Source organism: Melopsittacus undulatus, chromosome 14 (assembly GCF_012275295.1).
Source record: "Melopsittacus undulatus isolate bMelUnd1 chromosome 14, bMelUnd1.mat.Z, whole genome shotgun sequence".
Taxonomy (NCBI): Eukaryota; Metazoa; Chordata; class Aves; order Psittaciformes; family Psittaculidae; genus Melopsittacus; species Melopsittacus undulatus.
The window spans coordinates 2,163,892-2,180,765 of record NC_047540.1 but is presented as its reverse complement, the minus strand read 5'-3'; the positions used below and the strand labels follow the sequence as shown (position 1 = coordinate 2,180,765).

General features: G+C 45.5%; 1 protein-coding gene across 1 annotated transcript in view; it reads left to right on the top strand.

The window, feature by feature from the left end:
• The first annotated feature begins 16,542 nt into the window (after nucleotides 1-16,542).
• The window catches only part of ARID1A (AT-rich interaction domain 1A), a 59,310-nt gene continuing 58,978 nt past the window's right edge, over nucleotides 16,543-16,874 (top strand). The window contains exon 1 of the mRNA XM_034069164.1: nucleotides 16,543-16,640. The gene's annotated coding sequence lies outside the window, so the exon portion shown is untranslated. The remainder of the gene's footprint in view (nucleotides 16,641-16,874) is intronic.

Here is a 16,874-nt window from a genome sequence, read left to right as displayed (position 1 = left end):
ATAAGTGCAAGGCATGCAGCTGGCTCTGCTAGCGCAGCGCCTGAATGCCCCCTTTACCCGCAGCTCCACAGCCCTGCAAGGGGGGAGAAAGAAAACCCCCTCTCGTTTTGCTTATTCATTACAAGCGGTTGGTAGCGTGCTTTTTAAAACGTGTGATCTCTTGTTTTAGAAGCATCTGTGCTTTAAGGTTTTGTCTTCTATCGTCTTGAATGTAGCTCTTCATAATGATGTTCTTGTGCTCCATTTTTGCCCTTAAAGTTGTATTTTATTAGCTCTTCTGGATCAGGGAAGGTCGGTTTAACCCTTTACATAGAAAAATCGGCGGTCACTTTAGAAAAAGGTTGCCTTTTTCTTCACTGATTAATGGTTTTAATAATATTTAGAGGGGTTTTTCCAGACCAGCTCTGATGCATGCTAAAAGAAGCGTGTGCTTCAGCACTGATGAAAGTCATGTATGAGTTAATGAGAAGCTTGCAGAGTATGTGAAGCAAGAGAAAATCTTTAACCAGCTCTGCTGTTCCATCTACATACCACAAACTTGGGAGCTGTAACCAGAAGGTGGATTGAATATGTGTGAAATGCTGCAGTAGGAGACTCTTGTCGTTGCATCACAGGTGGATGCTTGCTCGGTGTATTATCATTTCCAAAATACCTTAAAGTTGGGTGGGCTTGGGGGTGGTTTTTTAGGTGTTTGAAGGCTTTATACTTCAAAGTAGGTTGAAATCCTTGGATGAAAGATGCTGCAAGCCTAAAAAGTGTTATTTTCTGAGTGCTTTTTTAAATTTAATTATAAACAATTTCTTGCTCCCCTCCCCAGTGCCAACTGCTTCCTGGGTTAATAGACTGGTAACACATAAGAGGCTCTCAGGTACTGGAGGAACGTTCACAGTGGTGACAACATTCTAGTTGTGGGACTTCTAATTTAAGAAACATATTGTCATAAGGAATAAGATCAAGGCTGAATCCTGCTTGCATTTAGGTCCAAATATAAAACACACTTTGGAAGGAGTCCCCAGTGAACACTGAGAGTAATTAAGTAAAAATAAAACCTTTCCCTTCAGCCCCCCTTCCCCCGTTAGCACAGGCAAGTAAGTGCAATGCTGTTTTCATGCCACCATTTTCATGATGTGTCCTGGTATTTCTTCATTTTGTATTGCATCTGAAACCCTCAAGTGACTTACAATTTCTGTGATTTGGGGGTATTTCTAGACAGTACTTTTAAAGAAGTCATCTCACAGCATCCCAGAAGGAGCTGTTGAGCAGTCGGTCTTGTCAAAGGGCTGAGCTGCTCACAGCCTTGCCTTTCCAAACACCTATTCCCTGTAATTTTCATATTTGTTTCATTCCTTTTTTCCTTACATTAAGTCAATATTTATTAGTACCAGTTGGGGTTTTGTTTTAATCTTTTTCAAAGAAGAGAGTTTTGTCACTGAGACAATCACTTCACATAGAGGAGATGACATAAAAAAGGAGTGAAGGAGAGTTGTCTTGTGCTGGGAACATCAGTGCCATTTTTGGAAAACAATACTATAGGAAATGGAAATGAAAAATACATTTTCTGCGGGTGGGAACCTGAAATGAGGCTAAAAGAGGATTTGATGTCTCAGAAAAGCAATCATTACAAGGGGGAAAGCGGGACTTTAGCATCCATTTGTGCAAGTTCTCTGCCTGAATATCCTTTTGGGGAACTGAAATTTGGCTCCAGTCTGGTTCTGAACATCTGTTGAATGGAATTTTAAAAAGGCACAGATTATAATCTTAGTTTCTGTTGACTGTTAAGGATGATAAAACAAAAGAAATGTGCAAGTATATTTGGGGTCTTTTGGTTTGGTTTTGAAAGAATGAGCTGCATGAATGTTCAGTGCTCTGCGCTGCTGATTAGATGTGTTTGCCATACAAAATACAGCCTCCTTTCTGGAGCTCTTTAATTCCCTTTGAATACTTCCTTAGCAAGCTTTTAAGTTTTATTTTTTCCTAACAGGAGACTCTTGGATTTTGATGTCTCTGACCATTTTTGCACAAAGAATACGATGTATTTGAGGGGAAATCTTGAGAACTGTTGGGTATTCCCAGAACTGGGGCCGTTTGCTTAGATTCACATCCTGCCCACCTGTCCTCTGCTGGGTTTCTGTAAATGCAATCACTTTGTGTCCACTCTCTCTGGATAGTACTACTTCAGCATCTCTTTCTGCAGTGTTTGTGACCTCCTGTTATTTGGGGAGCTCTTCACTGTAATTTTCCTTCCTAGTTTTTTGCCTTTTTTTGCAGGCTGATGCTTTTGCTGTTGTTTTATATTCCAAGCAAGGATCCTTGTGAATGCTTCAGCTCCAAATTTAGGTCATCTCCGGTGGAAGAAGGAAGACCTAAAAAGTAAAAATAAGATTTCAACGTGACTTTAAAAGTGACAACTGTTTTGTAAAAGAAAGGTACAAACTCATTGTATCTTGTGGCTGATAGACTGAGAGGGGGATGGAAGGTGCCTTTTTTGGTTGAGAGTAAAAGCCAAGTATCTTCATGTGAATGAGTTTCTTTTCTATGTGTTTCCCTGGTCCTTTTCATTTTCACACCTGCTTTGAGCTTTAATCACTCAAATTATTCATAGACTTGCCCTGGAAAAAGAAGAGAGTGACCTCTTCCCATCTGGAGTAGATGGATTTACCATCAATAATTGTAAATGGACTTGGATGACTTAGTAATGGGTTTTACGCTTGAAATTCTTAATTCTGTGATTTCATTGAGTTTTAAGACTTCTGCACATGGTCTTTTCCAAAGTGATAAGTTACAATGCAGAGATTTATTTCTTGCAAATTATCTCCTAGCTCTGGGCTCCCATCTGCAAAGAGCTCATGAGCCCCTCAGGAACTGCTGAGTCATCAAAGATTGCACGTCTTCCACAGGACCAGGCATGTAAGTTGCAGTTGCCTTTTCTTCTGTAGTTGCATACGATGTCTTTCATGACAGAGAACCTTGAGACAATTTCTGAACTCCACAGCCACAAAAGCAGTGCCTGTTGGGGGTTATGCAGTCACATTGATTCTGATTTAGCAGCCCCTCAGCCTGAGGGTATCTAATGGACTTCACTAAGGGCCTGTCACCGGCTGGAACAAATCTTGCAGGAGAAGAGGAAGCAACTGCTTTTTTTTCCTAATTTCTAACAAGTACTTGAAACATAAATGTTCAGAATAGTTACCAATTTCCACACATTCAACTGAATTGCACTGTCTGTGCAACCACAACAGCTCGTGTGGCTTTGGAGGGCAGGTCCTGGACCAAATGGTGCTCATGTACAGGCTTCATCTCTTCCTGATCCCATCACAACATTGTGACTGTTCCTGATGATGGGAACTCTTCTAAGCTTTGTTTGGTCTTCTACCTAATTTGAACAATTCATCTTGTCTTTATTTGATACTAGGTTATTTTCTACTTTTAGCTTTTTTATAATGTCTTAATTACTTATTGATTACAATTCTGAAATAGTTGGGGGCTCAGGGGGTTCTTTTTTGATTCAAAAAGTGTTTTGATGAATACATTTGTTGGCACCTGCAAACCCTGTCCTTATTTCCTCCATTCTTTTCATCTTTACTTTAAGGACCCTTCACAACAATCTCAACTCCTCTCATTATGATGGGTCTTCCCTTCAACTAGATGAGAGCTTCCTGTTGGTGTTCTGTCATTTCTGAGTAAGGAAGGTCTGGTATCTTGCAGCTCAGTTGTTGCTTTGTCTCTTCAGCTCTCCCAGGGGTCTTGCACACGCTTTCGGTTCTGCCTTACGTTTTGATTTTGTGAGGTTCCCTACTATTTACATTTCCTCACATATATCCTCCTCGTACCATCTGCTACCTTATGTCTTGCTCATCTCTGAAATTGAGTGACCATATTTCATGTGATGCTGTTCTACATTATTTTTCTTATTATTTAATTAAAAGCTTCTGAAAGAACAAAACAAATTAGAATTCACCCTGTGTAGACACTTCCACTGATGTTAAGGTGAATAAGGACCTTCAAACGCCGTGACACAAATGAATTTGTAACCAGCATTTTGTATGTTGTTTATCCAAAAGGTGTCTTATCAAATCAATGAGGAGAGTTTTATTACTGACAAAGGTTATTATTAAAGAATGATGTCTTCTCTAGAAACTCCTTTTCTTTGGATTTCAGCAGTTCCACTCAGTAGTATTTACTTTTGAGTGTGTGGCTGTGCCTTGTTAGATAAAAGCTGCAGCACTGTTTCACTGAACTTAGCTCCTGACCTACCTTCTGAGGCCATGTCTACAAAGGGAAGATACATCAATCTGGTTTGTTTGATCTAATTACAGCTCTTTAACTATATTGAGCACAAGCAGCTAACCCCACTTTGTTATGCTGATTTAAGGTATTTTCAATGTTAATCGGGTGCACAGTGCTTTCTTGTATCAATTTACCTCTCAACATATTCTGGGCAGTTATACCATGGAGTGCTGTTCTGCTACTCAGCTCTATGAGGGGGTTTCACAGCGTGTTGACAGCGAGTTCTCAGGAATTGGGGGATTCTGTAGGTCACCCTAACAAATGACTGTTCCTTTTCTCCTGGCATCTGTGGATTTTTTTGCTTATGCAACTTCTTTTCAAAATGCAGCAAGGTTGCGTGAAGAAGAAACTGGTAAATCCATTACAGTGCACATTCCTGTGAGGCTGCACAGGTGGAAAGGTTTAGTTGTGTGCCTCGTAGGGCTTTTGCTGCTTTGATAGCAGAAGAAACACATAAAGGGAAACAGGAAGATGTAATCAACCTGCTACCTCTGTACAGGATTTCTCTGAGCGGTTTACTCACTGGTGTACTGTTTCTGGGTGTAGTCAGCTAGCAGGGACTGATAGCTCTGGGTACTGGTGCAGCACTGGGATGGCCACAAGTGGCAGCCAAATATCGGGGGGACAACATTGTGTTCCTAGAAACCTGTGCAGAGGCAGAATACGAGACAAAGTCTCTTCTTAACAGACAGGAGCCCATTGCCCTCTGTGGGGGATCAGCGTTTCTGAAAACGAGCCAGTTTTATGTCAGGCATGCTGTCATGGGATTTTATGTTATTTTTTATGTATGTATCTGGAGAAGGTGCTGATCTTCTGTGTCATAAAGCTTGGCAATGCATAAGAAATTACCTAGAGTTTTTCCCAGGCACTGTCTGTGATCAAATAATGGGGGGGGGGGGGTGTGTTTTGAGGACTAAACATGGTCTGTTGAGCCCCAAGAAAGAATTTGTGAACACAGAGAACAACTTCTTAATGGTTGTACACAGCCTTGCTCATCAGAGAAGGTGATTTACCATTGCATGGGTGTAGAATGGTATTACAAAACTTCTTCAGAACAAACTCATTAGAAACCTGAGCTTGCCCTGATTTGTACAACATTTGTAAGAGGCAGGGAAAGCCACTGAAAGGTGGCTGGGAGCAAGGAGCGGAGACACACTTTCAGTGTTATGGATGTCCAGTGTAAAAATAGCCATTTTATAAGGAAAGTGCAGTTTGATGAACAAGAGGTAATGGAATGAATTAATCAAAGGAACAGGGTCTGTATTAACAATTACCGCAGGTGATGTCGTGCTGCAGTGGGCTGAGGTGAAGCTTTTCAACCAAAGTGTACCTAAAGATTTTCAGTTAGAGAGATAAAATTAATAAACCAAGAAACATTGACTCTGAAATGCCTTGTAAACTTTAAACTCGGAGTGCATAGGGATTATTTGCATACGTGATGCACTTAATGCAGCCCCTTGTCTCCTCTGGAGCTGGCAGTTGCAGGGAAGTTCTCAAGTCACTTACTGAAGTGGTGGCCTGAAATGGTGTCCCAGAATGGACAGTGGCCCTGAGTGGCATTGTCTTCATTTAAAAGCCCATTTAAAAATCTGTAATTGAAATATTCCCTTCTCAACACTATTCTTCCTGTATTTGCTATAATGATACATGTAGCTGTCAAAGAGACATCAGAAGATCTGTAGATCCTATGCTTGACTGTAAGACAGGAGGGAGGTGCTTCCTTGTATCCCATAGGGATGTTTGTGTATCCTCTCCTTAACAAAATCTGAAGTGCAGGGCATTCCATAACTTCCCATACTGGTGTTTTAATTGTTTAAACATTGTTTTTGTTACCTTACCGGATCTTGAATTAAGTCTATTCCTACTCTACTTTCAGTGGGCATGAACATTTGATTGCTGACCTTTACTGTAACAAAATAGACTCTTGGTATTTTGGCCCTTCTCAGCTATCACATGAGCATTCTCCTTTTTCTTCTTTGCATGAAGCAAATCCAGTATTTCACTTTGTTCTTGGGGGGCAGATTTCCTCCCAGCATCTTTGTTGCTCATTCTGTGCTCTTTGCCATTGGTTTGGATCTGGTTTTATTTTCCTATGTGGCACCTGAAAATGGATATGATATTCCAGCTGAGGCTTCACCCACACTGAGCTGAGCAAGATAATTGGCATGGGTGTAAGTAAAGTAGCCTTAATAAATATGTCTGTGTAATAGGCACAGTTGCTAGAGGTGAACTGAACCAAAGTTAAAGCTGAAAAGCATTTGAAGAAAGAAGAAAACAGCAACAGAAATGTTACAGGATTCAGGTTTTGTCCAAAACATTAATGACATGAAAATGCTATTATGTATGCAAGGTGTCCTCTTGGTCTTTCATGCAGTTATCAGAGCACTGACAAGAGAGAAAAGAAAGGGGAAAAGGGAAAAGAAAGAAAAGGAAGGAAAAATCCCCAAATGGAAGATGCTGAATTTTCAGCTCCATGCCCCTGCCTGTTGTTGTGTATAGAAACATGAGGAGGTAACAGATACAAGGCAGGAGTGTTTGACAGCATGGAATGCCGTGTATTTGAAATCACCAAAAAACCATCTCCAGTGGCCATACAGTTAAGACTAGGAGATCCCAAGAAGGGCAGCCTTGGGTGATTTGCTGAAGAGTATTGCTGGAGCAGCTATGTGTTATCTGGAGAAATTAAGAGACTGGAGATGGAAAGAGATAGGTGATACATACTCCTATTGATGTTATTTATGATGGAAACAAAAAGTCCTTAGTGAAAACCAGAAATGCCTCCTGGGGTAGTGCAATACTTTGGCTTTTTGGAAAGCTTTATCCTTAGAGAAGCTTATTCTTTCATCAGTTCCCTGCAGAACCAGAGGAGCATCTCACTGCTGAGGTTGACTACAAGGATCGCTGTTTAGTTCTCCCTCCAAGCATTCTGTGATGGGAGGATTTGCTAAGCTTGTGTGTACTCCAGGGCCAGGTCAGGCTGTGTGTTATTCACTCTCATTATTTCATTCTCTTTATGTTCTTGTGACCCAGATGAATTTAAGAGGGATCTGAGAAGTGTGTTCAGTTTTCTTGTGTTTGTTTCTCATACTTCTGCCTATCTGAGCCCAGTTCTTTGCACCATGATGCAGTCTCTAATTAGAATTGAAACCATACAAACTGCCTCCTCAAACTCTTGTCTCATTCCATGAATGGTTTTCAGATTCTTCTTTTATCCTTGTTATTTGATGTTTGCTTACATATTTTATTGCATATAACTCAAGTGCTGCAGTAAATACAGAATTACTAATGGTAATGGATTTTCATTATGCTTTTCATTATAGCATCTGAATACTTTTTAACCACCATAAATGTATCTTCACAACATTACAAAGAGATTTTCCTCTCATTTCTCTGATGCAAAGCTGTCAAAGTTCTCCACTGTATCTGTCTGTTCCACAGTGACAACAAAGAGATTCCCAACTTGCCCCAGTAAACTTCATTCATTGTGCATGTGGTTACAGGTGAGATTTTGGAGGCAGCTGCTGGTGCTGGTTGTCCCCCTAACACTGGGCTTGAGGAGCCTCCACTGTCTGCCTCACATCAGACTCTCAATCATACCTCTTTTTGGCCACAAGGACATGAGGCTCCAGCATAAAACCAGCCCCTTTCAGCCTGGTAGCCCCACCAGAAGGATCTTTAAAAATCTAATTTTTCTGATAATAAGACATTCTGTTCTATCATCTTCAATGTCCTCAGGCCTTTCTTTGGTGCAGACATAACCCTTTAGTTTAAATACCTGTGTTCAAGCCATAATTTGTGTGTACAAACTAACCCTGTCCTATCTCAGCCTTTCTTTTGTTGGAGTGGTATGGCTTAAGCATGCAGTTAGCTGAAATAAAACTTTAGTCTTTCCTCATGACAGATTCTTTGCTCTTAAAACCATTTTAGGAAGCCTCTTCTATACCTGTTCTAGTTTTCATTCTTGAATATAAACTGTACCGAAGATTCTGCAAGAGAGCCGCTGCCGGAACATCTGGATGTGCCTCACCTGGTCTTTAGATCACATTTGTCATCTTCATTTTTGCCATGTTTAGTCATTTCCATGACTAAATCATGCTTCTGAGTTTCATCCTTCTCTGTTAACTCTGATGAGTTCCCAGTTTACAAGAATTTTGGCTGTTAGTCCCTGTGTGAACAGCCTTGTGATTTGCATTAATCTTATTACTGCATTCCACCAGTCTATTCCTCAGGATTCCTGTGCTGTTCCAGAACCTCATCCAATTCTTCATTTAGGATATTCCAGTCTTCTGTACTGATGCTTCCTGATGTTGTCAGTTATGAGCTGTATGAACTCTTCTTTCAGTTCCTCATGCTTATGTCACTTAAAAGCAATAAACAGCATCAGTTCTGAGACTGATGCTGGAGGACCTTGAAAGCTCTCACTTTCCAGACCAAAGTACCCATTCCAACCCAGCTCAGCATGGGGGGGGGGGGTTCAGCCGTTCCTTTACCCACAAAACTTTTCTTGTGCTAATCTTCATATTTTCCAGTTTAACTTTTCCCATGTGGCACCAGATCAGATGCTTTGCTGAATTTTAGATGGGTGAGATCAACTGTGTTTTCCTTTACCAAGAAAACTCAGCTTCCTTATCAAAGCAAGACATCAGATTTGTCTGGCATGATTGATTTTGTTAAACCTATGTTGAATTTTATCTCTCTATTTTCCTCCACATCTTTTCCCCTTCCAGGGAAAAAATAACTCCAGTTTTACATCTCACTGAGGTCAGGCTTGTTAGTCTCTGGTTGTCTGGACATCACTTTCCAAATCTCTGGCTTGTTTTTGGAGGTTTTTTCCCTTTCTCCCAATGACAGGATGTCAATTTTAGATTATTTTGTATCCCTGGAGGTAGTAGGAGAAAAAAATCAGTCTGTTGTATCACAACTTAAGTGCTGTTCAGTTTGGCTGTTGTTTGTTGTTGGGGGTTTTTGTGGATACACGAACAACTAACGAATTTTGAAGCAATACAAAGTCTTTTCCAAAAAAAAATTAGTAATGAAAAGCTTTTTAACCAATGACAGGACAAGGGGTGATTGGTTTAAACTAAAACAGGGGAAGTTCAAGTTAGATACAAGGCAGTAGCTCTCCCCTGTGAGGGTGCTGAGGCGCTGGCACAGGGTGCCCAGAGAAGCTGTGGCTACCTCGTCCCTGGCAGTGCTCAAGGCCAGGTTGGACACAGGGGCTTGGAGCAGCTGCTCCAGTGGAAGGGGTCCCTGCCCGTGACAGGGGTTGGAGCTGGAGGAGCTCTAAGGTCCTTTCCAACACTAACTATGATTCTATGAATCTTTATGAGTGTGTTGGGCTCAGGTACCTGATTATGAAGACAGGAATGTGAGCACCTCAGTTTTGGTGGGGATTTTGTTGTTTTGGGTGGGGTTTTTTTGCCAGATACAGTCAATATTTTTATAAATATTTGAAAACTATCTCTCTTTTATGATTCCTCAGCATGTCTGGAGCTCAGGATTCTGATTTACACAGAAAATGAACAGTTCTGACCAATGCCTTTGTTTTGCTGAAGGCACACATGATACTATCAGCCTTTATAAAGAAGTAATATTGCATAGGTTTGATTGTTGCAATTATTGTATTAAATATTCAACCAGTTCTTCGTGCCTACCTTTGTACATCTGAAATGAAGGGACATTACTAAGGGTTCTTCCCATAGCATGAATAGTTCGTAGTTTGTATGTTCTTTCTCTCTGTATTGTGCGTGTGCCTATATAGCATCAAAACAAAATCTCTGAAGATCCAGTTTTGTGAGGGATTTTCAAAGCCCATCAGAAGATCTGAGTCCCAGGAAACTTCAGCTATTGCAGAATTTCACCTTCAATACTAGAATGAATTTGCCAAATGGGGGTATTTTACATAGAAGCATGGATTCAGTTGACTTCCCTAGAGACTGATCCTGGTTTGAGCTGAGCTCCCTGTACTGATGAACTGGCATCTTCTACAAACCAAAACCTCTTTATCCTATTTCAGAAGCAGGTTTTTTTCCCCTTTGTTTTCTCCAATGTGCACATCCTCCTTTTCTTGAGCTAGGAGCTGGGATGAGTAGCCTGGGTGGATCCTGCAAAGTGCTGAGCACATGATTTAAGTTTAAGGGAGTATATGCTTAGAATCACCGGTACTGCTGATGTTTAAAATTACCCATAGACTTAAGTACTCCGGTGGCCTGAGGCCAGTGGCTTTTGCATCTCCCAGGACTGAGCCCTGAGGAGACTGCAGTGAGAGCCTGCAGCTGAACTTCCCATTTTAAACAGAAGGTTTAAAGCCCAAATTCCGACAGCTGTTTAGTTAAAACTACTTATTTTAGATGTGAGGAATGCAATAGGCACACTCCACACGCCCGGCGTCCTTCCTCTCCAGCTCTCAGTGCAGGGCTTGCAGTTTTCAGTGGTGCTCCGTTCCTCCTGTATCCTCTTCCATCTTTTCCATCTGCTTCATTCTGTTTGGAAAATGGCAATGTAGAATGTGTTTGGTGTAACCTTAATCCTGACCAGCATCTGGGCTCCGTTTAAAAAAAAAGCAGCATTTACTGCAGGCAAGGTTTCTGTATATGTTTCCCTGCTTTAGTAAAACAAAGTTGGGGGGGGGGGGGGGGGGGGTGGGGGGAGGAAGAACAACCAAAAATAACCATAGCAAAACCAAGCTTTATTTTAATGGACCTCTTCATTAATGGGGAGGTTTTCATGTGTTTTCTTGCCTCCACGGATGAGGTGGGGTGTTTGCTGTTCCCTCACCTCTGTTGTGTGTGTGTCTTTCAAGTCCTCTTTTAACAGCCACGCTGTTAATTACTCGCAAAGATGCAAAAGTTAAAGCCACCATAAGCGTGTGAAGAACCGAAATCCCCGTGTGACGCCTTCTGCCGTCTCCCTGTTGAACTTCCACAGCCCTGGCAGAGCCCCCCGCGGCCGAGCCTCTGTCAACCCCTGCTCCAGCCCCGGTGCCCCGGCCGGGAGTGCAGCCCCCCCATCACCCCAGGGCAGCCCATGAGGGGGTGGCCGGGTCCCGGTGCCACAGAGCTCCCTCCGGGGGCTCCTCAAGCCCGGCCCGGGGGTTTTGGGGGGCACTGGGGCGCTGCGGCGCTCGGTGGCTGCGGGGCGGCATTGTCCGTAGCCACGCGTTCCAGCAGCCGCTGCTGAGCCCATCACCGCGGTGTCGCTCCTCCTCCAAACAATGCTTTGCGGCCCACTGCGCTTCGCAAGCGGGGGTGTCCTGCCCCCCCCCCCCCCCTCCGTTCCCCACTCCTTCCCATTTATTTCTTTCTTTTCCTGTTTAATTTCCCCCGAAGCCGGCGGGACCGCGCTGCATCTGCCCTGCGCCCCGCTCCGCGCTGGTGAGCTTCACTCCCGAGCAGCCACAGAGGTCGCTCCTGAGCACCACGAAAAGGGCTTGGATTGTTTAATCTATTAATTTTTATGTATTTATTTCTTCCTGTCCCCCATTCGGGCGCTCTCAGTCCCTCAGGCTGGAGTGGGAAAAGCACATTTAAATCCCAAACTCTGCTTTCCCACGTGGCACCTCCCCGGAGCCGCTGTCAGGGCCATGCCGACCAGAAGGTGATTAACATTTTTAATCAAGTGCTATTTCCAGGACAGGCCACTAAACCCCAAACTTGTGTGTGAAAAGCTCACTCATGGCAGCAGCAGGCTCTGGCTTTTTGAACCCACCACCAAGTGTACAAATAATGAGGGGATTAAAGTTCTGCTCCACCTTTCCCTGGGTGACTTTAAGTGATGGATGTTTGTCAGCGAGTTGAGGGTTTATTCTGATAAGTTTATAGTGTTTGGCATTCTGGGTCTCCATGTGTGGGTTTGGAGTGCAGAATTAGTGCGTAGCAGGAGACAAACCCAATTGTTTTTGTGATTATGGATATGTTGGGTATGTATTCAAGCATTACATCTGGGGGGGGGCTGGTTTTAAGTTGGCTTTTCACCCCATTCGGACATTATGGTGGTGTTTCGACACTCACTGGGGAGAAAGGGAAACAGAAGGGAGGACCCAAAGTCACGCCTCGTCTTCAGACCTTGCTCTAATTATAAGGGAAGGTGCCCCCTATCCTTCATTATTTAGTTGAATCAGGCCTAGTGCACGCCTCATCTTTGAGGCCTTATTCCTGGTGTCTCTAGGAGGCAGCCTTCATCGAGCCACGAGATCCAATCTTGGCTAAAAGAGCTCCGAAGGATGTGAACCCCCTCGGAAAATTCCACTTCCTGCACAGCCCTGCTTGTCCTTGGGTCTCTCTCTCATTCCCATGCACCGAACGAGGGATTTCTGCCTCGGGCAACCACAGCAACTTTCTCCATCACGCCGCGCTGTAGAGAGCAGCCCGGCGCTGCTGCGGCTCCCAGCTCGGCACCAGCTCTCCCTCCTCTCTGCCTACTTCCCTCCATTTTATTTCTCCCCTGGTTTTTCTCCCCAGCAGGCTCCAACTCTCGTTCCTGCTCAACTTGCCGGGAACAAAAGGCTCCGTTCCCGATCCAGCCCGCAGTTGCCGTGAGAAACTTCCTCGCAGGCGCTGCCTGTCGCTCCCTCCCCGCCTCGGGAAAATGGCAGTGCGAGAGCAGGAGAAAAAGGGGGCAAACCCCCCCCCTTGGGGCGCCCTCCTCTCCCGCAGCACCTTCCCCACCCCAGCCGTGATGCCCGAACTCCAACTTCCCTTAAAATACACTTGAGCAGGGCAGGATTTCACGGGAAACGGGGGTTTTAGGTACCCTCCACTGCAGGGAACAGTGAAGGGGGGGAAGCCTGGGCTCTGCTGCCCGCTCTTGCTTCCACTCCTGCTCTCCAAACTGAATTAGAGTTGCGACCAGTGGGAAAAGCCAGGCCTGGAGCCGAGTTGTTCCTGCAGCTTTAAAAGCCTTTTCGGTGTGTTTTTAACTCTCCCGAGCGGGGGTTGCAGAGGGAGGCGGTTGCTCTTCAAGCCCACCCGACAGGTCCCAAATCCGGTGGGATTCGGTGGGAAATTCGACGGTTGGCTCCCGATCCAGTGCAGGGTTGCTTTAGGAACTCCGCGCCGCGTTTTGTTGCCTTTTTTAACCCTTGTTTTTCTTTCCCTAAGTAGATTTACTCCCCCCTCCCCTAGCGTGCAGCACCAGAGGGCTGGTGGTGTGTAACGGCAGCGTAACCGCAGTGCAACACCCGTGTCACTTGAGCGCGGTTCGCTCTCCCCTGCTCTCCGGTGTCCCCAGCATCTGTCTCTTGTCTGTGGGAGGATGAAATCCCAGCTCCAGCCTTGTTCTCATTGCTGGGGTGAGCGCTGCTCGCGTCCCTTAGCCCCGAATCCGCACACATGTGCCCCCAAACTTCCTCCTGTCCCCTTCCACCAGCCAGGAGTGGTGTGGGGGGCAGCTGGGAATGGGGCAGTGAACTCGCGTGGCACCAGCCCCGGGTTGTCCCTTCCTCTGTGCAAACTCCGCTTCGCCTTTTACTCCTCCTAGCGAGGGCTGCTAAAATAATCCATTTATTTCCTCGAGTCGGGCCGAGTCCTCCTTCCCTTCCACACGCATCCAAAGTTTCGCAGCTCCCTGTCAAACGCTAACACCAGCCTGGAGCAGGGCTTGCTTCCCCTCGTAACCTGCGGGGCTCGCTGGGTGGGAAGCACTAAAACCCCGTGTAAAGCCTACTCCTTGCCTTTGAACCCCAAGAGTTGTGCTCCCCCCTGCCCTTCTGCCATTGTGGCCTTGCCAGAGAGGGGGTTATACAATATCCAAGCTTTTCGTTTTAAAAGGAGGGTAAATGAGCATTGCCTAACACAAAGCCCAGCACATCAGCTGCTCCCAGCCAACAAATAATTCCAGGAATATTAATCTCAGCACTCCCAAAGCTGCAATGGGAGCGCTTAACAGGGATGTGATAGCAGCTAAAATCCTGGAAGGAGCAAGCTGGGCACATATATTTAGAGGAAACTGAATTTTCTTTAGCCAAACTACTCTGGCAGAAGCTGAGGGACAGGAGCCAACCTTCTTCTTACTCCATTCCATATTTTGCAGCATGCTCCATGAATTATAATAGACGGGTCTCTTGTTCTTGGGTCCAGTCTGCATATCTCAGCAGCCCCGTGCCTTTCACTAAAATGGAAGAGCATCCTTCTTCACCCAACTGTGTTCGTTCCATCCCAGCTCCGTTCATTCTAGCTCAGTTGCGCTAGTTAATACTTTATCCTGGAAACTCTGCCCAGTTCCTGCCGTGCTAATCCAGTCCGTGTTTGTAGCAAGTGGGAAGGCCGGGGATAATGATAACTTGTGTGTGTGTGAGCGGGAGGGAGCGCGCCTGACTTCAGTCCGGTTTCCATGTCAACGATTCAGTCCATATTTGCCATCACACAGTTGGCAGAGCCTGCTTTTATTTTTTTTGAGGAGGGGGGAAAGACTCTGCTCCTGTTTCGAGTACTCTAATCTAGACCAGGTTTCCCAAAGTGCCTCCGCGCTGGGTTAAATGGCACGGCCACCTTCATGAAGGAGACTTCCACTCAGGAGGAGCCAGCCTAGTGGTGCTGGCTGCGGTGCCATGTGAGAGCGCTGGGCTGGTCCCCAGCCTATCTGAGAGCCAGGGGCTGAGCCTGTTGTGGAGGAAAGCGTGCTCAGCACTCGGGGAGGTGGGGAGCAGAGGGCTGCTCACGCTGCTTCCCAGGGAGCGCTCAGGCAGGCAGAAAGAGCCTGGTGATGGAAAGTTGCGGCGATGGGAAGGTGGTGGTGGCAGCTCTCAGGTGGAAATGCTCTTAAGAGCTGTCATCTGCTTCCCAAAGCTTGCAGTTGGAAACTCACCGGATGCCTCGGTAAAGTGCCAGGCCCTCATTGATGAGGCAGATTCCAAAATTTGCTTCAGCTTTCACAAACATTTGGTAAAGTGAGTGTCTTCTCATTGTGTGGGAGGCTGGGGAATCCGGGCTGCTCTTCACAGCACACGCAGCACCAGGTTTCCGAGCCTGCCATCGCGCTCTTAGAGCAGGATTCCAAAGGGCTGGCACACACGGAGAAGTGGGGAGCAAGGTCTTTCTCGGGATGCACCCAAGCCACAACCTGTGGTCGTTAAACTTTTGGCAGGGCTTGGTTAGACACTGGGGCTTTGCTTCCTGAAGTAGACTCCAGTTTTGGAGTCAGGGAGATGCTTCTGGGATTAAAGGGCAGAAATCTCTCCAGTTTGATCTTTGTTTCCCTTAAGTTTAGCATAAATGAAACGTCTGAAAAAGAATCTTTTGGTCTCTTTAGGCACTATAGCCCACCAGAGCATAAATCAATGTAAGTAAAGCCTTTGGGCCTCACTCGTGGGGGTCCAGCCTGGTGCTGGGAAGGAGTTTTTCCCTCTGCTTTCTTGTCTTTCTAGAACCTGGGGGTAGATCAAGTAACAGAAGCTCTCTGAATACAGAGTGCAGATCAACTTTGTGTTCTAGCATGTTCCATACTCTTCTGGAGTATCTTGGTGGCTTTGTTGTCCCGTGGTTCACACACAGAGCCACCCATATGAGATCCCAGCACCGTACCAGAGCTCCAGCCTTCACAGAGGCTGTGGCTGAGTGTGATCACAATACCAGTGTCACCATTTCTTACCCTTTCCTTTCTGTAGTTAGGAAAGACTGGCCTGTTTGGTGGGATGGAACCTGCTCCCCATTGCATAGTCCATTGGAACAAAACAGGAGCTGCAAGGGCAGTTTATTGCTCTCAGATACATTTAAAATGTGGCTGTTTATTGCCCTCCTACTTCCCAGCTTTGGAATAACCCTCTTTGTTCCACCACCTGCATCCTAGGTGATAAATATTTTATATTGCAAGTTTTGCGATGACTGTGAGGGTTCAGTTGACAGCAGCAGACACTGAAATCCTCAATTCATCCCTCACGGGCATCCAGCCCTGGGCACCACCGCTTGTGCTGGACTCGTGTTTCAGCACTGTGATCTGGGCTGTGGGACTGGGATTTCTCTTGCTGTGTCCCATTGTTAGGCTTGGGCAAAGCCCTTTGCTTCCCTCACCACAGAGCTGGTAATGGGGGTAACTTCTGCCCCATGGTTTGTTTTGGGGTGATGTTCTACAACGGCAGTCTTAGGGCTCAGAAGCATCTTTTGACTCTACCCATTGTTTTCTCTCTCCTTAAAGGTCACTTTTCCACATTCCAGAGGAGACACCTGCCCAGTTCATGAGCCCCACCATTCTGACCAGGCCACTGGATCCCCATTTCTGTGAGCTTGGTTGTTATAACCCAACTAACTCATTTTTCTGTATCTTCCATGCTCCGCGCCAGACCCACGCCATTTGAAGTAGAATACACCACGACAGAACCTGATGGCACAGGACAGGCCATGTTTGGGGCAGCAATCCAGGTGTGTCTCCTCCCTCTTCCCACTTTGGGAAAGGCTGTGGGAATGGAGGAGGTGGGAATTGGGGTCTGAAGTGGCTGCAGCACAGCATGGCCTAATTTTTGGTTCACTTCTTGACATTGCCCTTTGCGATTGCCAGCGCATCCTGTCCCATTGCTCAACCTGTTGTGTCTAGACACGTCCAGGTGGTTTTGGTTCTCCCCATGCAGCCACCCTGAGGGAGTCCCTGGTTCCGTG